General features: G+C 45.0%; 1 pseudogene; it reads right to left on the bottom strand.

The window, feature by feature from the left end:
• Positions 1-10,608: 10,608 nt before the first annotated feature.
• On the bottom strand, positions 10,609-10,788 carry LOC126547484 (U2 spliceosomal RNA; annotated as a pseudogene).
• Positions 10,789-21,075: the final 10,287 nt, after the last annotated feature.

Genomic DNA, 21,075 nt, shown 5'->3' with positions numbered 1-21,075 from the left:
CTACATATCCAGGAAAATCTGAACTGCTTGATTGAATAAGGTGAGAGTGCAAATCTTTTCGAACGCAGAGCATTGTTTTACTGTTTGCAGCTGGACGAGAGGATTTACATATTAAGTAATTATAAAGACGAAAGTCATCACGTACTCCAGCCTCCTGTATGCACACAACAGGGAAGCTGTATTGTGCAACTAACTTGCGAAAATCAGCCGATTTGGATCGAAGGCTATTATCGTTCTACTGAAATACTACGACATTTTCGTAACGGCTGTTCAGGCTTGCCAACCGGTAGCACGGATGTGGACACCTGAATCAGTAATAGCCCCATAGACAACAGTGCCTTTACCTCTGAAAGCTTGTTCGCCTGAGGTAGAGCTATGACATTTTTTTTTCAATAGATTAAGCGCCAAAAGTGACGGCACACAAGAAGAAATACAGACAGGAGAAGGCGCCTTGTCCTGTCTGTATTTCTTCTTGTGTGCCGTCACTTTTGGCGCTTAATCTATTGAAAGCTATGCACCAACTAGCCCCACAACGTGTTTTACTGTGACATTTGCTCGAACAGCAGCAAACAGCATGGGTAGAATCATCTGTACAACACTGAGTGGTGTGGTGCTATCCTGGAATGTCAAAGTTCCGGCCGCCGTCTGCGGTGATCGCTGAGAGGTGTTGCGAGTCGATCGTTGAGGTTTTCCTAGGTTAGGCCGCTGATATTGTTGTGATGTGTGGCCTTCAGAGGCGTAGCAGAATGACGATTCCGCTGTCTCTGGGACAATTGCACAGCTTGCTGCTTTGATGACGACGAGTACGATGTTTCTTTTGATGTTTGTTCAATTGCTCTAAAGTGGAGATCTTTCGCTAGGCTTACTGCATCACGATTCGGATGAGGCTCCTTGTGTCGTGGTTGCTTCCTATGAATTAATTCATGTTTGCGTAACATGAATGCGGCCTTGTCCTGTGGACATCCTGAGAAGGAAGCTGTATGATTACCCGCACAGTTTGCACATTTAGGCTGTCGCACAGACTTGCACTCACCAGGCTCAAGGTTCTTGGAGCAGATTTTACACCGACGTGATCCACGATAGTTTTTTGCCAGGTGTCCAAACCTTTGACAGTTATAACACCTCAAGGCAGGACCAGGGTATTCTTCTACCGGGTGGCTGGTAAAGTCCAAGTGGAATCTCTGAGGCATTGGTTGGTCATCTCTAAAGTGAAGGATTGCCCTCTGCAAACAGCGGGACTCAACTGTACCATCCTCCAGACGGTAGTATTTTGCTTGTGGGCGGATTAATACTACTCCAAATTCTTTCAAAAACTCGAGCAGCTGTCCTTCAGTGTACTGAAGTGCCACGTGACCAATCTTTCCGATAGTTCTATTGAACAAAGCCGGTATGCAGAACTTTTATATCTTAGTCCTGATACTTCATGCAGTAAAAGCAAGTTTTCGCTGATGCCACTAAGGTAGCACCCATTGAAAAACTCAGTGCCCTTCCTCTCTGTCAAGAAAGATGACCAGCGAAGCCGTGTATGTGGCGAACTGCACCTCCACCGCGGGTCAACCCGGCATTGCACTGTCTTCGGTATCGGCCCACGTATGGGGAGTGCTTACGCCTGCTTCACCTACGCCGCTTGTCGGCCCGACATTGCACTACCTTCTGGATCGGCCCACGTATGGGGAGTGCTTAACGCCTGCTTCACTTCCACCGCGGGTCAGGCCGGTATTGCACTATCTTCGGAATCGGGCCACGTATGGGGAGTGCTTAACGCCTGCTTCACTTCCGCCGCGGGTTAGCCCGGCATTGAACTTACTTCGGGATCAGCCCACATATGGGGTGTGCTTAACGCCTGCTTCACCTCCGCCGCGGGTCGACCCGGTATCGCACTATCTTCGGGATCGGTCCACGTATGGGGAGTGCTTAACGTCGGCTTCACCGCGGCCCAGGGTCGGCCCGACATTGCACTATCTCCGGGATCGGCCCACGTATAGGGAGTTTTTTTTCTTACCACGCCAACAACGACACGAACATTTTCTTGGATGGTAGAGGTACACAGCTTCGCTGTAAAACTGCCGTCTCTGTTTACTCAGAACGGCTGAACTTTTTCCTTTGCCGCCGAGACAATTTCTGAGGCAGCATGATTTGGGATTCACTTGCCGAGAATTGTGTCCTTCTTCTGATCGTCGGATCACCACCGGGGTTTCTTCTTCTTTTCTTTTTGTAGGTGACGAATGTGAAATGTGCTTCATCACACTCAGTGGCTTCATAATCGCTTAAGTCATAGTTTTAAATACTGTCGTTCTCCTGATAAAGTGTTTAATCAAGACAAGGTCTCTTGCTCTCACCTTTGCGGGGTTGCACCATGGTCACCGGAGGCGGGCCGTCAGCGCCTTTATGTTCCAGTCTAACCGTGGCGGCTTGATAATGTCATGCGTATAGTCTGTGTTGACAGAATCTGGACAATCTTTGTCCAACGCATTGAGGAAACTAGATGATCGTCCTCTGAGTGAACAGACAGTACTAGAGCACCGTCCCCACCAGTCATCGGCACAGAAGGCAGTGGAGGTACTTTTGTGCTTTCTAAGAACGCCTGGTTTGCACGAGTGGCTTTGATTCAATGACTGCCTGTGCGCCTCTCTATACATTTCCTCTCGCCCTTCTCTCTCTTCCCCTTCTCCCTTCCCCCAGCGTAGCATAGCCAACCAGACTCTTGACGGGTTAATATCCCTGCCTTCCTTATATTTCTCTCTCTCTCTCTCTCTTGGGCGCGCTCCTGCGTTGCACTCATATACCTCAACACACGCTGGCGGTCATAGGGATCGTGCCACCGTTCGCGGCTGCCTAACGCCGTAGCGGTAGGAGACACTCCGAGGGAAAAGGCAAAGAAGGCTTCGTACCTGGTTTCAGTGGGCTCGTAGGTCGCTACACTTCTCACTGAATTCCTGAGCAATGAAGTCCCGGCACAATGTAAACAACTATTTAAAACTGAAGTAAAAAGCGAGCAGCAAGGAACAGGGCCACCGCCTCGGAGAACTTCGTCTTCCCCAACGCACTTCAATCGCAGGAATGTTATCAAGTGCTGTGAGCCCGGTTCATGGTCTTGCGCTCACACATTGCTAGAAATTGTGAAAGGTCTGCAAATACTTTTCATTTAATTTAATTTCATTTATTAAGCGTTCATGCATGCTTCTTGGTTGGTAGTACTATATAGCTCCCGAGCGAGTGATCTCGAGTGCTTTTTCCTGTTTCAGTCCTCATGTTCCTGCCTTAAAGTGCTCTTACAATGCACTGGAGCTGTTCGAGTCTTCATCTCCACCTGTCTAGACTCGCTTAACTCCTACGCAACACCTCTGTGACCATCCTCGCCCTTTCTAAGGTCACATGGTATACCACCTGTGGGACAAAGTCGTATAGCACAGGAAACGATCCTTCAGGTATGCCCAACGGTGGTTCTATCCCAGCTTACGTTAGTCACGCAGACCAGAAGATTCCCATTTTCCCGGAATTGAAGTGCCATTATTTTCATCAGGCGCGAAGTGCCACATATAATTCTACTGGCACGGATATTTGCACCCCTGCTGTGGAGGTGGTCGACGTGCAAGTGCAACTCCCGTTTCTGTAACAGAAGCAAAGAAACATTCACCTTCACCTAACTAATCACAAGGATCCTTAGTGCGGTGGCAATCCACCATTGCCCCCTGAAAAAAGATGTCCATGGAAAATGTGCATTCGTTGCTACGGTCCTCCAATCTACTGCAGCGACCTCAATGCACACCGTTCGCTCTTAGACACTCTTAAACGCTCGAGGAAAACAGCCTGTTGAGTACCTGAACGTGGAAAACATATGTCTGGTGATGAATGACAGGAAACCAACCTTCTTCAGACCATATAGTTCTAGCAGCGTGACTGACCTCGTGTAGACTGCCTAGTTTCGCCAATGATAGCTCCAGATCGACAGAGAGCGACCACTTCCTTATATTTACAAACGTTGCTGTAGATACCAGACGAGCGAAAGAAAGTACTCCTCTGTCGCTCGTTGGGATACATATAGATAACTTCTTGCTGAGACCATCGGAGATCATTTTGCCGACATGTACCGCACCGGTAAAGCGGCTACCAGATTTATGAAATTTCCAGTTCATGTTCCTGCTCGAGCCTTATAGTTATGTAGCTTCTGGGCAGAACGCAGGAGAGCGGAGCATATGTTCTTAAGGAATGTGGACACTCTGTCACTGAGAATTACATATGACCAAATAAATGCAGTGATTAATATGCATACTAAATGAAGAGGGAAGATAACGGTGGGTGGCATTTCGCGCGATCTTGTCGGATTTTACCCTCATGTCAACAGTGTAAGGAATTATCGGCACACTCATTGGGAGGCCTCGCAAACAAAGACATCTTGAAGCCGTCACCTTGAAGCTTTACAAGTTTTTCGATGCCTTAGCTGAAGATTTTGCAGATGCCTCCTCATTTTGTCGATCATATGAGGCCATGGGCTCTTTACCCCCTCTTTCTTCATCTTATATGGGCGCTCTTTTCACACTTCGGCCTCGAGAATCATCGCTAAGCAGCTTACGACGGCCTTGTATTCTGGGACATGACCTGATTAGCAATTAAATGTTCACAAATATGCATAAGCCGTGAAGACAATAGCTACTTCTTCAACGATCAGAAAGCTCGAAGGCAGGGATGTTAACCAGAAATACGTCTAGTTGGCTACCCTACTCTGGGGGATGGTATACATTACAGGTGGCATACCAGAGCTTTGAAAAGTAGCATGGGGGGGGGGGGATGCCAGGGAGAAGGAAATGCAAGGAATTTCAAAGGATATGCTTAAAGTATTTTAGCACAACGAGTTAAAAAGCAGACGCCTCGGCATTTGCTCTTGATGGATAAAGGCCGTCATGTAGCGGGTTCACTTCTTTATTTATTTTCGTAATGTTTTACATCAGGCACAAATTTCAACTGCCTGAATAGGCGCTTTCCAAGTATTCTAGACATGAAATAATTGGAAGTTCTGATATATGACATTCCTGTAGAGAGTCCACGTATGAAGTCCGCATTCTGTGAATTGGACAACACTAATTGAAGAATTGAACTTCCCGTATGTGTTCTTGACATCTACGTTTCTCACATTCTGAAGAGGCAAAAAATGTGATTAAACTAAATTTTCAGTTAACAGAATTCATCGGTGCCTGAAGGGATTAACTAGAGTTTGTGCAGTTTGAGCCGGAGGACAGGGAAGTAAACGAGAGATGGAGAGAGAAAACATCAGCTCAACTAACATCCTGTGTGGCAAAGGTCAAGGGCAAAACTTGTGTACACTAGCTCGATTTAGTTCGCAGAGCAGCAAGGGAAACGTCTAGTATGTATGTCTGGTGTTTGACAGCGTCTATGCGCTCATTTCAGAATATCAGTTGCCATAAGTCACACTGAACACCTCAAAGAAGGTGGTCTCTCAATCCTTCCCGTCAGAGCACCGTAATGCTCTCTCATTGGAAGCCGACAATTCAGCAATTATCTATCTCGTGACGTTCCTCCAAAAAAACTCTGTCGTCAGCCTCCTGATTCACTTAAATAATTTGCCAAATAATTAATTAAGATCCCATTTCAGCGCATACATTGACATGTTGATGTCACTGATAACGAAATAGCAGATGCTCTTGCAAATAAAGTGCTTTCAAAGTAGAAAAGAGTGAGAGCTCCTGCAAATCACCAACATCCTAAAGAGACAATTCGCCCCCACTTTGGTTCACTTTAGACACCACCGCATCAGCACCCCCATTACAGAATAATAACAGTGCCGACCTACAATCCAGCATGAACGTTTAAGGGCGACCATGCTGCTTCTCCAAGCTGCGCTGAATGCAATGAAGTGGGCAGTATAGCGTACTTCAACTAGCCCTGCAAGCACTTCTGCTCTGAAAGGAAGAGCCTTCTCGACAACATGACAAGAAGGTTTCCTCATAAGTGTGCAGAACAGTCCATTTTCCCAGAAGAACCATGGATGATGACATACATACTACTCACATTTCTGCGCGAAACCGAATTGATGGAGTTACGGGTACACATACTCATGACATGGTAAGAGATGCTCAGGAGGAACAACCGCTGACCAAGCCTCCTGGCTAACCGCTCGTGTAGCAAGACCTTCATTACTTCCACCACTACGTTTTTGTGCCACTGTTACCAAGTCGCTCTATAGCCACATTAATCATCATCACCATCATCATCATCATCAGCCTGGCTACGCCCACTGCAGGGCAAAGGCCTCTCCCATACTTCTCCAACTACCCCGGACATGTGCTAATTGTGGCCATGTTGTCCCTGCAAACTTGTTCATCTCATCCGCCCACCTAATTTTCTGCCGCCCCCTGCTTCGCTTCCCTTCTCTTGGAATCCAGTCCGTAACCCTTAATGACCATCGGTTATCTTCCCTCCTCATTACATGCCCTGCCCATGCTCATTTCTTTTTCTTGATTTCAACTAAGATGTCATTAATTCGCGTTTGTTCCCTCGCCCAATCTGCTCTCTTCTTATCCCCCTTAACGTTACACCCATCATTCTTATTTCCATAGCTCGTTGCGTTGTCCTCAATATAAGTAGACCCCTTTTCGTAAGCCTCCAGGTTTCTGCCCCGTAGGTGAGTACTGGTAGGACACAGGTCTTATACACGTTTCTCTTGAAGGATAATGGCAACCTTCAGTTCATGATCTGAGAATGCCTGCCAAACGCACACCAGCCCATTTTTATTTTTATTATTATGTCAGTCTCATGATCCGGATCCGCGGTCACTACCTGCCCTAAGTAGACGTATTCTCTTACCACTTCCAGTGCCTCGCTATCTATCGTAAACTGCTGTTCTCTTCAGAGTCTGTTAAACATTACTTTAGTTTTTTGCAGATTAATTTTTAGACCCACCCTTCTACTTTGCATGTGCCGGGTCATTGAGCATGTATTGCAATTGGCCCCCTGAGTTACTAAGCAAGGCAATATCATCAGCGAATCGCAAGTTACTAAGGTATTCTTCATTAACTCTCATCCCCAATTCTTCCAAATCCAGGTCTCTGAATACCTCCTGTAAACACGCTGTGAATAGCATTGTAGAGATCGTATCTCCCTGCCTGACGCACTTCTTTATTGGGATTTTGTTGCTTTCTTTATGGAGGACTGCGGTGGCTGTGGAACCGCTACAGATATGTTTCGGCATTTTCACACACGGCTCGTCTACACACTGATTCCTGCATGACTGCTGAGGTTTCGACCGAATCAAATGCTTTCTCGTAATCAATGAAAGCAATATATAAGGGTTGGTTATATTCCGCACATTTCTCTATCACCTGATTGATAGTGTGAATATGGTCTATTGTTGAGTAGCATTTACGAAATCCTGCCTGGTCTTTTGGTTGACAGAAGTCTAAGGTGTTCCAGATTCTATTTGCATTTGCCTTAGTAAATACTTTGTAGGCAACGGACAGTAAGCTGATCGGTCTATAATATTTCAAGTCTTTGGCATCCCTTTTTTTTATGGATTAAGATTATGTTGGCGTTCTTCCCAGATTCCGGTACTCTCGAGGTCACGAGGCATTGCGTATACAGCGTGACCAGTTTTTCTAGAACACTCTGCCCACCATCCTTCAACAAATCTGCTGTTACCTGATCCTCTCCAGCTGCCTTCCCCCTTTCCATAGCTCCCAAAGCTTTATTTACTTCTTCCGGCGTTACTTGTGGGATGTCAAATTCCTCTAGACTATTCCCTCTTCAATTATCGTCACATTATAGTATATATATCGCTCCTATAGTCGTTCTATAATGTATATGTAAATAGTTGTCTTTACTCTCTCTGCTATCCTCTCTCGCAGTCTTCTACTCTCCTACCGCCATCATCCTATTGATGGCCGCCGTTCAGCTGTCAACAAACTGCGCTGGACAGTTACACTGTCGTCAGCCTAATTTTTATATCTTCCTTTTCTTGTATTTATTGATTTTTTTAACAAACCACCGATCATCACTGTCATTGCACGAAATTGAAAGCGCTCTGAATGAGCTACGATCTACTATAAAGAATAGCAGCTTGTGTTGGTCATCGATTCTTTGAAGCTTTAGTGCTGCTTGAGAAAACGTTCACGCAGCGGCGTAGTGTTGTCAGAGCAAACATTACATCTACCTTAATCTAACCTGCCCGGTTTAGGTCAGGTCAGGTCCGTAACGCACACCGTGCGGTACCACAGACACGCGTGAGGTTGCCTTTGATATCGTATGTGACCTCCCGAGTCACACGCGAAATGAGTATCAGCTTTTGTTGTTTAATAACTGCACAGTGATGAGAAGATAGGCTACGTTTTTAGCCGGCTATTCCAATACACGGTTGAGAAATATGCACACATGTTACAAACACACATGCTTACTAGGTCTACAAAAATAATTGTAAACTAAAGAAAAACAAACTAAAGCCGGAAAAGCGACTCATGTGCACCCGCGTTAAATAATATTTATTGTACACCGTACAATAAAACACCGCTTACACATAACATAGAATGTCCCATAAGTTAATAAAAACATGTAATTCAAATCATATTTACGAGACTGCTGTGTACAAGAAATCCCCGTAAGGCTTTCAAGGCAGCGTGGGACCATGGACCAAGTACTTTCGAAGTGGAAAACTCATTTCTGTCCAAGTGGCTTAATTTATCTCGAAAGTGGACTCGCTGTGGGTATATTGTTGACAGTCTATGAGCAATTGTTCCACAGCATCTACTTTGAAAATGGATGGTGCTTGGTGTCACCAAGCTCGTCCTTTCTTTCCTTTCTTCTTTTTTTTTTTTTTGTATTGTTCATCCTGCGTCTCTTCTAAACCCTTAATATTGTTGGTTCGTGCCGACATACATGAAATACGAAAGTATCTTATTGCCGTTATACGTAATATTCGCTCTGCAGCTCCGGGCTTCTCGCAGCCGCAGCGCGCTGGCGGCGCAATGCGAGGTTACCTACGCAGAACGTCGCCTCGAGGGACGCGTCTTTGCGCTCGCTGCAGCCTCCCAGTTTCGCTTTCGCGCGCTATGATATAGCAGAAATTCGTCGGGCCACCGTTCCGGGGGTAATCGCTGTTTTCCAGTTCAAAAAACACTGTATGACTGAAGCTCAATGTTGAAAAGTTAATCAATGGATTTTTAGTAATGAGTTACTAATCACCCCGTGTCACCCATCACACCGTGGTCTCTTGCATTAACATCATGTCTCCGAAGGAACTGTGCTTTTATTTCAAAATGACTGTTGTTAAATATTACGGAAAATTCTTCGTATAAACACCGTGTATACCTTAAGCCCCCTGAATAAAACCAAAGCTAGCGACATACTTTTATCTTGCCGCCGCAGCTGCTGCGAGGAGCAGGAAATGAGGCAGGAGAGAAAGTCTGCGTCTCCCAATTGGTTGAGCGCCATCACGTGGTATTTCCGCACCGTTTTCTCTGTTTTTTTCTTCTTTTCCGCGTTTCGGCGCACTCGTCACCATGGCAGTTGGCCGTCGAGATGCGGCGGCGAGGCATTCGCAAGGAATTTGGCATGTTTTGGTTAAGTTTCGTGGCTATCCGCGTTACTAAAGAACTGTCTTTGTTTCGTTTTATGTTAAGGAGTGCTTTTGAGGGTACTGAAGGTGCAAAAGTGTACGTACAGAGCTGTTTTCTTAGTTTACGGGGTACGCAGCTCAGGCATGGGTAAGCTTATGCGCCGGTGCTATTCTCAGCGCTCGTTCAGATTGTTTTTCCTGATTCCGCTATCGTCAACAAGTGTATGAAGCTATGGAGTGCGTAGGCTGTGTAATGTCGTATATGGTGCTAAAAACTTAACACGCGTTATTATTGTTCTACTGAGAGTGCGTAACTTTGTTAGTCCATGCTTTCGTTAGGCGCTGCAAATGTATTTCGCAAGAGGGAGAACCAATTAACGCGTTTTATACTCGCATTCCAACACGAAAGCTCAACATTTGTAAGGTGCTCATTGATGGAAACCATTTCTATGTGTATATTTCGTCCTTGCAGACCCTTTGTTTACCGATGAAGTGCTGGTAGGTTCCACTGTGATGTTTGCGTTTGATAGCCAGCGAGAACCAGTTTGTCATAAATTCGAAGGACCACTTTAACTGCATGCAGAGACGACAGCGTCATGACGAAACGACCAGAACAGTTGAGATGGCCCGCGTTGATCATGCACATTTCTACATGACGCTCGCGTTATTCAGGCGAATATGTCACGCGCCTTATGTTCGGTCATCGCGGTGGTGCTGACATTATTCAATTATTAAGGTTTACAAGCTCGACACACGGCAGCCGATTGAGTACACGCAGGTATGCACGTACGCACTTTCTAGCAGCGCAAACAAATCGAGTTGATGAATCAGTAGGTGTTACACACGAAAACGCATCGCCTGTCGAAGCCTTGATTGCATCGCAGCCCTTTCACGGCCGGGCAAGTGTCTTTAGAAAGCCAAACAAAGAATCTCATCATTGCAATAGAAATAACTCGCGAAGCGGCTTGATGTGTGCAAGCCATGACAGTGTTTTACAGTGAAGCTGTGAATGGCTAGTTTCCAGCGTATGGATGTCCGCCTAGCAAAAACCGTGGGCCGATCCCGAAGATAGTGCAATACAGGGCCCACCCGCGGCGGAGGTGAAGCAGGCTTCAAGCACTCGGGCAACTTACAAAAATAAGTCTAACATCTTGGGTACAAATACAACCCGTTTCAGATACAAAGTTGATCAGAACAGATACTACACATTGACCCGCGTCGGCCATGTCTACGTTCGCGCCACCATCTCTTTGTCGGCGATTGAAGCGCTTCCGTATCTCCTTTCCTTTCCTTCCGCTCTCCCGTAGTGGCGGTTCCGTCGAAACGTCACGCGTGTCTAGTGTCTTCCAGGTCCTCGGGGCGGCGTTCTCGTCGTGCACGCGAATGTATATAAAAATCATGGTAAATGAGTCAGTACCGTTGTTCAAAATTGTGTGTAACCTCTTAGTCGTATGCTACACAGCTTCGCTGATCATCCACCTTCACAGAGCGGAATGGCTCATGATTTTTGCCTGCAGGTACGCTGATCGTGGACAACATGGCACTCAACTAAAGCTCTGGTAGGTATATGAACATCGGGTACATTGCATATTCATTATTGCGAGACAAAGAGATCTTATTTTTGTGCTATAAATCGAGTCTAAAAGGAATTTGTCCGCAAAACTAACCTCAAAAGGCTTGTAGCTGGAAGCAGGCAGCCAACCCGAAGCGGCAAAACAAGTGCGCTGTTACTCTGCCGAAAAAGCGAAAAATTCATCTGCTCCCGCCACTTTCATAGCTTTAAATCATCGCTCCTAGCACACAATGATGAAGCCTTAAGTACGGCAAAAATCCATGCCCAAACACCCAACAACAATTTTTAGTGTGTCACCTCGCGTAACTCTATGGGCGAAGCTGGCGCGCCCCGGAGCGAACGACAAAACTGCGAGGGCGAGCGACGAGGGAAAGCGCGAGCGACGAGGAGGAGAGGCCGGCCTGGTACCTTTAGTTTGATTCAGGGGGCTGAGTATATCTCAGTTCAAGCCGAAGTCCGCGAAGTCCGCAGCCATCGCCATACCTCGTGTATGTTCTTTTTGTTGAAGTGTGCATCTTTCGAGGAGTTCCTGACTCATGCCATCTAATGGTCCGCGTAATAACAAATTTCACCATCTCACCGATAACGGAAACCATCAATTAGGATTAATTTACCCATTTGCAGGGCACAATGTGACGATGGTTACTTAGCAGTGCACGGTTGCGTTCATGGGAAAATGTACAATCTTACGCCTATACAACGAACGCACGTACAAGGAAGTGACCTGTATAGCGAAGCATACAGTATGTCGCGGCCGAATCCTACCCGCAATGTGTATTGTGAACGCCTCTACAGCGAGGACCCCTACAACGAATTGGCCTGTACAACGAACGAATATAGGCGACCCCGAGGGCTGATTTGTTACATCACAATGGCGCACGTATCGGTGCCACCGCTTCCCTTTGTAGCCGCCACAAAGCAGTGGTGCTAGGGAGTCTTCATACACAGGAAGGCAATCTAGGGGGTGCACATAAAAAGCGTCACCATGCGGAAGGTTCCGGACACCGCAGTTGCTGTGATACATCCCCCCCCCCCCCCCCCCGTACATTCAACCCACGTGATGATCTTAGAGCTAACCACTGACGATATCGTCGTGGCCATTAAAGACGGGATGGAGGCGAAGGCCCCCTGTGGCACCAGTGGTGAAGAGCGTGCAGAACAGCCAAGAATTTTTACCAAGCTATATACCTTGCTTCACTTCCAGATTTCACCGCTGAGCATGCATGCCACGAACAGCGTTGCCATAGCGTCGGCTGTAGTGGCATATTTCGCCGAACTCTGTGTGCAGAAGAAAATCAGCGACTTAATTCATTAAGCATCGCTTGAAATTACGCTAAATAAGCTTTCCATTTCTCGAACATGCTTATGTTGCCCCATAGCGAGTGGCAGGGTGCGCGATCTTCACAACGAAGTGACCTTTATAACGAAGTGTTTTTGGGAACAAGCACTTCGTTATGTATGAAGGCGTTTGACTATATATTGCAATGACGTTGCATAGTGCTGTTATTGATTTGGGGTGGCTGAGTCTATCTCTTTTTTTTCGTTAAAACAATAATTGGTTTAATTAAAATTTCAGCACTGAGAGTTATATCTTCCTCTATGATACCATCTTTTTGCCGCCCATGTCCGCATCATTGTGTTACTGATGTCTAAGCAAATGCCAAACAGACATTATTTCTTTCAAATTAATACTTTTTTTAGAGCTGCTTTGCGAACTCCCGGTTCAAATAAAATTTTACCGGATAGTACCCTTTAACAACAGTTCTAGGGTGCTATAACGTAAAACTATTCCCAACTTTTCTATTCAAATTCTGCAATCAGCCCTCCGCGATTGGTCAAAATCTTTTTTGGACCAACCCCACTTCACCTGTCTGTCATGTGACGTCATGAAAACTGCGATAGCTCCCCATCTGATATGACGTGTAGACACTAATTATGCATGAATTAACCGAAGAAACGAAAAATAGTTATTTCTGATTCGACGCCTTTTAGTCGTTAGCCCTCGGCTATTGGTCAAAAGGTTTCGGGTTGCACCCACTTCACCTGCCTGTCACGCGATGTCACAAAACCGCAAAAACTCACCGCGTCAAAGTGACGTGTACGCGTTAAAAATGCATTAATAGGAAGAACAAAATTGAATTTTCTTCTAAATAGCCGCAGGCTGCCCCATTCCGAAAGTAATAAAAGATGGCTGCTGCCGATCGCTCAGGCACTGGCTACTCGCACCTGCCGGAGAGCATGGGTTTATTTGCGTATAATAAAGCTTTTGCGTGGCCGGGTAACGTTTTCGAGCACTTTGGGCACGTTTACGACCTCACTCAGCCAACTTTTCTTTGCTGCGGATCCTTTTTAAGCGGCATTCTTAACTTTCCGTTGCATGCCGCCGCGATTTTCAACCAGCCACCGCAAACTAAGTAAGGGAAAGCGGACCAATCGCAGACGCCGGCACCCTCCCTCTTCATCCGGTTATCAATTTTCAGTGCAGTGGCTCGGCCCCATCCAATCCCTCTCCACTTGAGCGTGCTCCTCGCCTCTTGTCAGTCAATTAGATCAGACAAGCCGCTCAGTGTAGGCAATGTTATTCGTTTTTCAAGCAAAGAAAAGTGACCTCCAATGAACGAGAAGAGCGTTTGATTGGTCTGTTCAGGCAACCCTGCGGGTGACCGCCCATTGCTTGCGTCGGTGGTTACGCAAATTTGACGTCAGGAGATTAGAATAATAACATATCGGAATAGTTTTACGTTATAGGGACCCTAGGAAAGCACTTTCAGGTGTCATTACGCAATAATTTTCTGTGGATAATTTCTCAGTGCTATGATTTAGCAATTCTATATCCGTGGTAAGGATAAAAAGACATTGCATGAAATCGTCTGTTTATAATAGACACTGTCCAATTATTGCAAAAATAGACTTGCTGTCTTGGAACAATGTGCCAAACGCTTAAATTCTGGCAACGGTTTTCCTCCCACTTACTTGGTTTGCCGTCGTCTGTTGACTGTTCTTTTCAAATGGCCCTCAAGGTGTCAAAAGAAATTATACTTTTCGCTCAAAATATTTGGTGGAAATACACTGTCCATGTTAAGATATAATCCACATTTTTTTTTCTTATATCGAAGATTGTCAAACGCCTCTCTAGGCACAATTGGCATGGAATTATTTCCATTCGATTAGAAAATTCCCTATTCTAAATTTTCGATTATTCGTTTCCGTTCGTGTATCAGGAATAACAACACTCATTGGAGTCTGCGGAAAGAAAGAGCGATGCAGTTGCTGTGACTACTCCGAGTGAATCTACGGCAGGAGAGCAGCGCAGTGGCACCATTATTGAATGAACACATGGAGCGGCTAGCTTCTGCCCACTAACTTCCAGTCATTCAAATACGATGCAGCCGGTGAGTTCTCTGCCTCAATTTAGGCCCCAAAGTAAGTTTTTATTCACCCAATCTCACCGTGTTTCCTCTTTTTGAAACGATGCGCGCACTGTAACTTTACGTGCATCTCATAATCTGCTTTCTTTTTTTCGTTACTGCCATTTTCAATGGTGCACCAGATATGATGCCTTTCAGTCGTTTCTTATTTACAAGCTGCACAGCTAACAAAACGTTCCGCTACGAATGACGTTACGTGTGTGGAATGTAAATAACCCGTTGTTCTTAACAAGCCAATTCCACTCAAGCTTTTTCATTGTTTAGAAATGATAATCCTTTGATTTGAAATTGTTTAGAAATTTGATATTCTATAACCGGCGTTTCTCGAATATACATATTCGGTTCGATTCAGAGACATATGTGCCTGAACCACCACTAACCAGCGTAATTTAAAGCGACGCTTTCTTTGCGAATCCTCCCTGTCTTCCCTGATCGCGGCTTGGTGCTGCTCCTTTCTCGCCGACTAGCTCAAACTTAAAAAAAAATGAATTACGTGCCTGATGGCGATATCGAAGCGCGGCCCTCTAGCACATAGCCAGATGCTCCAACCATTAGGCCACGACCGCACGTGTACTTCTATCTTGCCAACGCCAACTAGCGGTGGTCTATTTTATGTGGTCGAGCTGTTCTATAGTTCCATCTAGAAGGAGAATTTGCATGCCTATTGTGTCACACTTGGAATTACAGGAGTTGCATACTACGTATTTTGTCTTATCTCTGTTTAGTGTTAATTTATTACATGCAAATCAAGTTGATATGTTTGATAACTCGCTGTTTATAGTGTTCTGCAATACGCCAAGGGATTTACCTGAAAATGATAACGTGGTATCATCAGTGTACATAACAGCTTTTGATGACTTTAGTATTGATGGGAGGTCACTGGCATATAGCGAGAACAGTATGGGCCCCGAAATTGATCCTTGCGGAACTCCTGTAACCATACTAGTATACTGGGAAGCAAAGGAGCCAAATTTTACATATTGTTTTCAACCGTTTAGGTAGCTTGAAAAGAGCTCCATTGTAATTTCGCTAAAACCATAAGTTAGTAATTTTTTAGAAGTATGGAATGACAGACCGTGTCGAATGCTTTCTTTAAATCTAAAAATAGTCCTACGGCAAAGTCATTTTTGTGTAGAGCTGTGTATATACTCTGGATTAGTTCTAACTCTGCTGATGACGTTGATCGATTGGCTCTGAATCAATGCTGAGAATCTGTTAGAAGCTTGTTTTCGTTTAGGTAGTGCTTCAGTTGAGCCGCGATGACCTTTTCAAATACAGTATTTATTCTGCTAAGCAGAAAGATAGGCCGATAGCTTCCTGGGTCATTGACGTCGCCACTTTTATATATGAGAAACTCTCTTGCGATCTTTAGGATGTCAGGGTATGTGCCTCGGCTTATACAGTTAAGTATTTTAATGAGCACTGGCACAAGAATATCCATATTGTCTTTCAATGCTTTTAAAATATTTAGGGGTATTATTGGACGGTAACTTGAACTGGAGACCACATATATCTAGTATATGCGCGAAATTAGCTTCGGCTTGCTATTTATTAATAAAATGCAGAGAATATCTTGACCTTAGCGTACTTAAAGTTGTTTACTTTTCCATATTTTACTGTCACATCATATACTGTTCCGAATCATGGTCTGGCACATATAAAACATACATACCGTCTTTCGGTTACAGAAAAGCCCCTTGCACATTATGGCATACACAAGCCCACATGATAATAGTGACATGCTGTTCGGTCGCCTCGCTAAATTACCATTGCGAAAGGAAAGTTGCCATTTTGATTAACACTATTTTACGTGGGAATCATTCATTATCACCAAGCCTGTTTATTACACCTAATCGCAATACAAGGGGTGTGTGTGTGTGAAAACTTTTATTGTAATGAGGTCCGGAGGCTCGACTTCTTAAGCCAAGGCCTCCCACGTTGGCACTGTCAGGCCAAGCCTTTCAGCAACATCATGGGCCCTCTGGACTGCCCTTAGTTGGTCCTGAAACAATGGGCTTTGAATCTTTTTCTCCCACTGCGTCCATTCTCCAACGAGGTTGGGGAGAGTCGCGGGACACCCCGCCAGCATATGTCTGATTCCAATGATGCCATTACAATCGTTGCAGTCCATCTTAATCTCCCTCTCTGGATATATTTTATTAATGGTGTACGGTGTGGGATATGTACCCGTTTGCAATAAGCGCAGTGAGAATGCCTGAGCCCTGTTCAGTTTTGAATGTGGCAATGGGAATTGTCTGCGTCCTAAATAGTAATGTTTGGTAACGTCATGGTATGTTATTAAATGATCTCTAGAATCCCTGGCTTGATGGTGAACGGCTCGGTTGTGACTGTCACGGTTAGCAAGTCCTCGTGCCAAGTCATGAGCAACCTCATTGAGGTTTACCCGAGTCTCCATATGCGCAGGAAAGCATCGAATTTCAGTTCTCATAATCCCAATGTTTTCAAAAAGTTTAGCTGCAACTCCAGCTATGTAGCCTTTATCAAAACAATTTACAGCGGATTTCGAATCACTGTAAATGCAGGCCCACTTATAACTCCTGATGGCTAGAGCAATTGCCGCTTGTTCTGCCACCATGGGGTCCTTGGTAAAAATAGTGAGAGCGTCTTGCATCTTCCCTTGATAATTTGATACAATGGCCGTATATACTTCTTTACCTTTCACTCAGGCAGCATCAACTATAGCTGTCAGTTGGTTCTGCTGCTCTATTTCCTGCAAGAGTGCTTATAGCTCTTGCCTTTCTCCTTTCGACATTATATTCCGGATGCATGTTTCTGGGGAGAGGGTTGGTTCTGATCTTGTTCCTAACTTCAGTCCTTAATTCTACTTCAGCCTCTATTGGGCTGCTTGATGTATTCAGTTCTGCAGCTATTGCCTGTAATATGTTCCTGCCAGCTCTTGACTTTGTCAATCTTTCGTGTTGCGCTAGTTGTTGGGCCTCCGCTATTTCTTCCATTGTGTTGTGCACCCCTAGACTCATGAGTTTGTCGGTTGCAGCGTTACTGGGTATCCCTAGGGCTACTTTAACGAGCTTCCTGAGCATCACATTAAGTTTGTTAAGTTCTGCCTGCTTCCATTTGAATAATCCAGCCACATAAGTGAAGTGACAGAGAGCAAAGGCGTGTATTAGCCTCAAAGCGCTGTCTTCTCCTAAGCCTCTGTGTCTATTGGTAATTCTTCTTAGTAACCTAATGACTTCATCTGTTTTATTCGAGATATGTTGGATTGATCTATAGTTAGTATTGTTTCCGTCTATGTGATACCCAAGAACCTTGATTTTTTTACCTAGCCTGATTGCGGATCCTTCATGAGTGTATACATAAGCACACTCTTGGCTCATCTTCCGGAATGTAACCTCTTCGTTTACGACCTTTTCTGCGATGTTTAATGACTAAGAGTTCTGATTTGGCTGCCGAGCATTTCAACCCCATGTCTTTCAGTGTGTTCTCTACAACATATAAACTTTCCTGTAATCTGGTCTCTGTCTGTCCTATATTGCCCTTGGCACTCCATATGGTTATGTCGTCGGCATATATCACATAATGTATACCCTCAATTTTCTCCAGATTTCTTGCAACCCTGGACATTGCTAAATTGAATAGCATGGGTGAGAGCACAGCCCTTTGTTGAGTGCCCCTATTTTCCAAATTCTTAGCTTCTGATTTAAGCTCACCCAGCATGAGTTGAGCAGTTTTATTTCTAAGAAAGTCCTTAATCATGTTAAAAAGTCTCTTACCTAAACCCATCTCCGAGAGAACGTCAAGTATTACCTTATGCTTTATACGATCAAAAGCTTTTTCCACATCCAATCCCAAAAGAGCTTTCGTATGCGCTGGGCTGGCCTGTATAAGTTGATGTTTGATCAGCAGCATAGCATCCTGAGTTGACAGCCCGGGATGAAAGCCTATCAAGTTGTATGGGAGGATGTAGTTCTGCTCAACGTATTTTGTGAGTCGATCTAGGATGACATGTTCCATAGCTTTGCCTAGACATGACGTTAAGGAAATAGGACGGAGGTTGTCTAGAGTGAGTTGTTTGCCTGGCTTTGGTATGAGGATAGTATTGGCCACTCTCCATTCCTCTGAGTATACCCCTTTTCTCCAACATTCATTGAAGTGTTCAGTTAGATAAGAGACTGATTCTTCATCTAGATTTCTTAATATCTTGTTAGTTATTCCGTCAGGTCCAGCCACCGATCTACCATTAAGACTGTGAAGAGCTGCCCTCACTTCACTCTCAGTGAAGTCCCGGTCAAGTTCTTCACATATGCCTCCCGTATATTCGGGGCTCTCATCTCCTTCGTTTGGTTGTTTAAGTGGGAGATATTTGGCTGCGAGACTATCCATGATATCCCTCTCTGTTTTATCTTGGATTTCCTGATGAACCAACTTAGCTATAGCTGTTCTCTTGCTTGTCCTTGTTTCATTCTCGTTGAGCAAGTGCTTGAGGAGGTTCCAGCTACCTCCATGTTTGAGTCTACCGTCAGCCGAATTACAGATCTCATCCCACTGTTGCTTCATGAGGGTCTTCGAATGATCATCAATTTCTCTGTTTAATTGCGCTATTTTTTTTCCTTAGCCTTCTGTTAAGTCTCTGTGTTTTCCATCTCTGTAATATAGCCTGTTTGGCCTCAATCAGATGCGCCAGCCTGCTGTCCATAGCTTCAATATTTTCCGCTGTCCTGATTTCTTTAGTGGCCTCCTTGACGTCCTCTCTGAGCTGGATGACCCACGTCTGAAGGGGCACCTGCTCGGCATCTAGAGGCCCCACTTTCCTTCTGTTCGCCCTGTTTTTTCTGAACTGATCCCAATCAGTGAATTTGAAGATTCTAGTTTCCTGTCTCGGTATGCGTATTGTTATTGTGTATGATGTAATGATCGCTTCCGAGATCCAAGTTTGAATTTTCCCAATTGGCTCCTCTTGAATTGTTTGCAAAAGTAAGATCTGGAGTGGAGTCCCTGCTTGTGGACGTGCCACAACGGGTGGGATACGCCGGATCAGTAATCAAGCATAACCCCAGATCCATGGCAAGACTCCATAGCTCCTCTCCCTTCTTTGTGTTCCAAGTGTATCCCCATGTGTGATGCGGGTTCAAGTCATGCAGGATATTTCTTGTTATCACAGCTTGGGAGTCTCTGATGTCCACTCTTCGGATGACGCCTTTGCATGTGGCATGTGGTGCCACTTCGTGTGCATTTACCTCGTATTCCGCTTCTATAATCTTGAAAGATTTGATTCTAACGTACTTCGCAGCATGTTCGGGCTTAGGTGTGCTGACTACGATGATATTTTCAGTGAAGTTTGGGCAGACAACATCTTCACGGGCCTCCTCTTCCGTTAGGCCGGACGCCTCGATGACTGCAGAACCAATCGTGGTGGTGCTCACCTTGTTCAAATCGAGCCCTCCTCGAGGCCGTATAATGATCTTTCTTTGCTTCTCAGGCAGTTGAGGCATCCTCGAAGCTTTGATAACTCGATTATTAAGCATTCCACCGATGGCGGTTTTCTTGACGCCATGCTCTCGCTGATTGCGTGGGAATGTGCTCTCCTCATCCACAGCCTTTGTGCTAGCTCGTGATTTTTGGCCAGCCACTACTTGCCAGCCGAAGTCGTCCTGAGCGTGCGTTGTTTTCTTCATTTCCAGCAAAATCTTCATCTTCCATGCTTGTATCCGCCATGCCTGCGGGCAGGTGGGCTTACTAGGCCCAACAAAGGCCCTACTCCTCACTAAGCTTAGCTCCGCTAAGCTCAAGTCGGCGTCTAGAAGCAGAAAAGGTTCTGTAAAATTGTGAAAATAGGAGCCCCACCTCGAATCTTGGTGTCAGTCGATTCGCCGTCGCTTCGTGAATCCAGTGGTATGCTTCTTTTCGTTTTACTCTCGAAATTGGCAAGTGGAGCATGGAAAAAAAAACGGAGCCGATGCTTCCACCAATACAAGGGGTGCAACAAATATAAATTTCAACCTACCAATCACTCGTAACACGTATGGCCAACAACTACTTGAGTTTCATGGTGCCAAAATTTGGAACGCAGTACCTCTTGAGGTAAAAATGGCCAACCATTTCGTGTCTGCTGTAAAAAAGCTATACCTACCAAAAAGTACGTGATTTTCCGTCAGTCTGGTTCTCCACTTGTTTCATACTGTGTCAGATTATTCCTTCTTGGATCTATTCAGAAAGCCTAAACACTTGAGCACAGACCTTTGCAAATATGTTACTTCTACGTATAATATGCTATTTCTTCTTTTTTTGTATGCATTCTCCTAACAGTTGTGTTTTATTACTAGTGATTGATATCCACTGTTTTCCTTTTTAATCCCTGTAATTGTATGTATCCACCTAACTGTATTAGGTTGTATCACTCATAACTAGATATGCGCTTGGCTTTGTAGCTGCTGCTACATATATGACTATGAGCCTACACTAGCCTTTGGCTACTGGCCCAACAGTTCTTGTGTAATATTATTGTCAATGAAAAATAAATTTAATTTAAT

The sequence above is a fragment of the Dermacentor andersoni genome, chromosome 1, assembly GCF_023375885.2.
Source record: "Dermacentor andersoni chromosome 1, qqDerAnde1_hic_scaffold, whole genome shotgun sequence".
NCBI classification, from domain to species: domain Eukaryota; kingdom Metazoa; phylum Arthropoda; class Arachnida; order Ixodida; family Ixodidae; genus Dermacentor; species Dermacentor andersoni.
The sequence above is the reverse complement of the archived record's forward strand: the minus strand, read 5'-3'. Positions and strand labels throughout refer to the sequence as shown.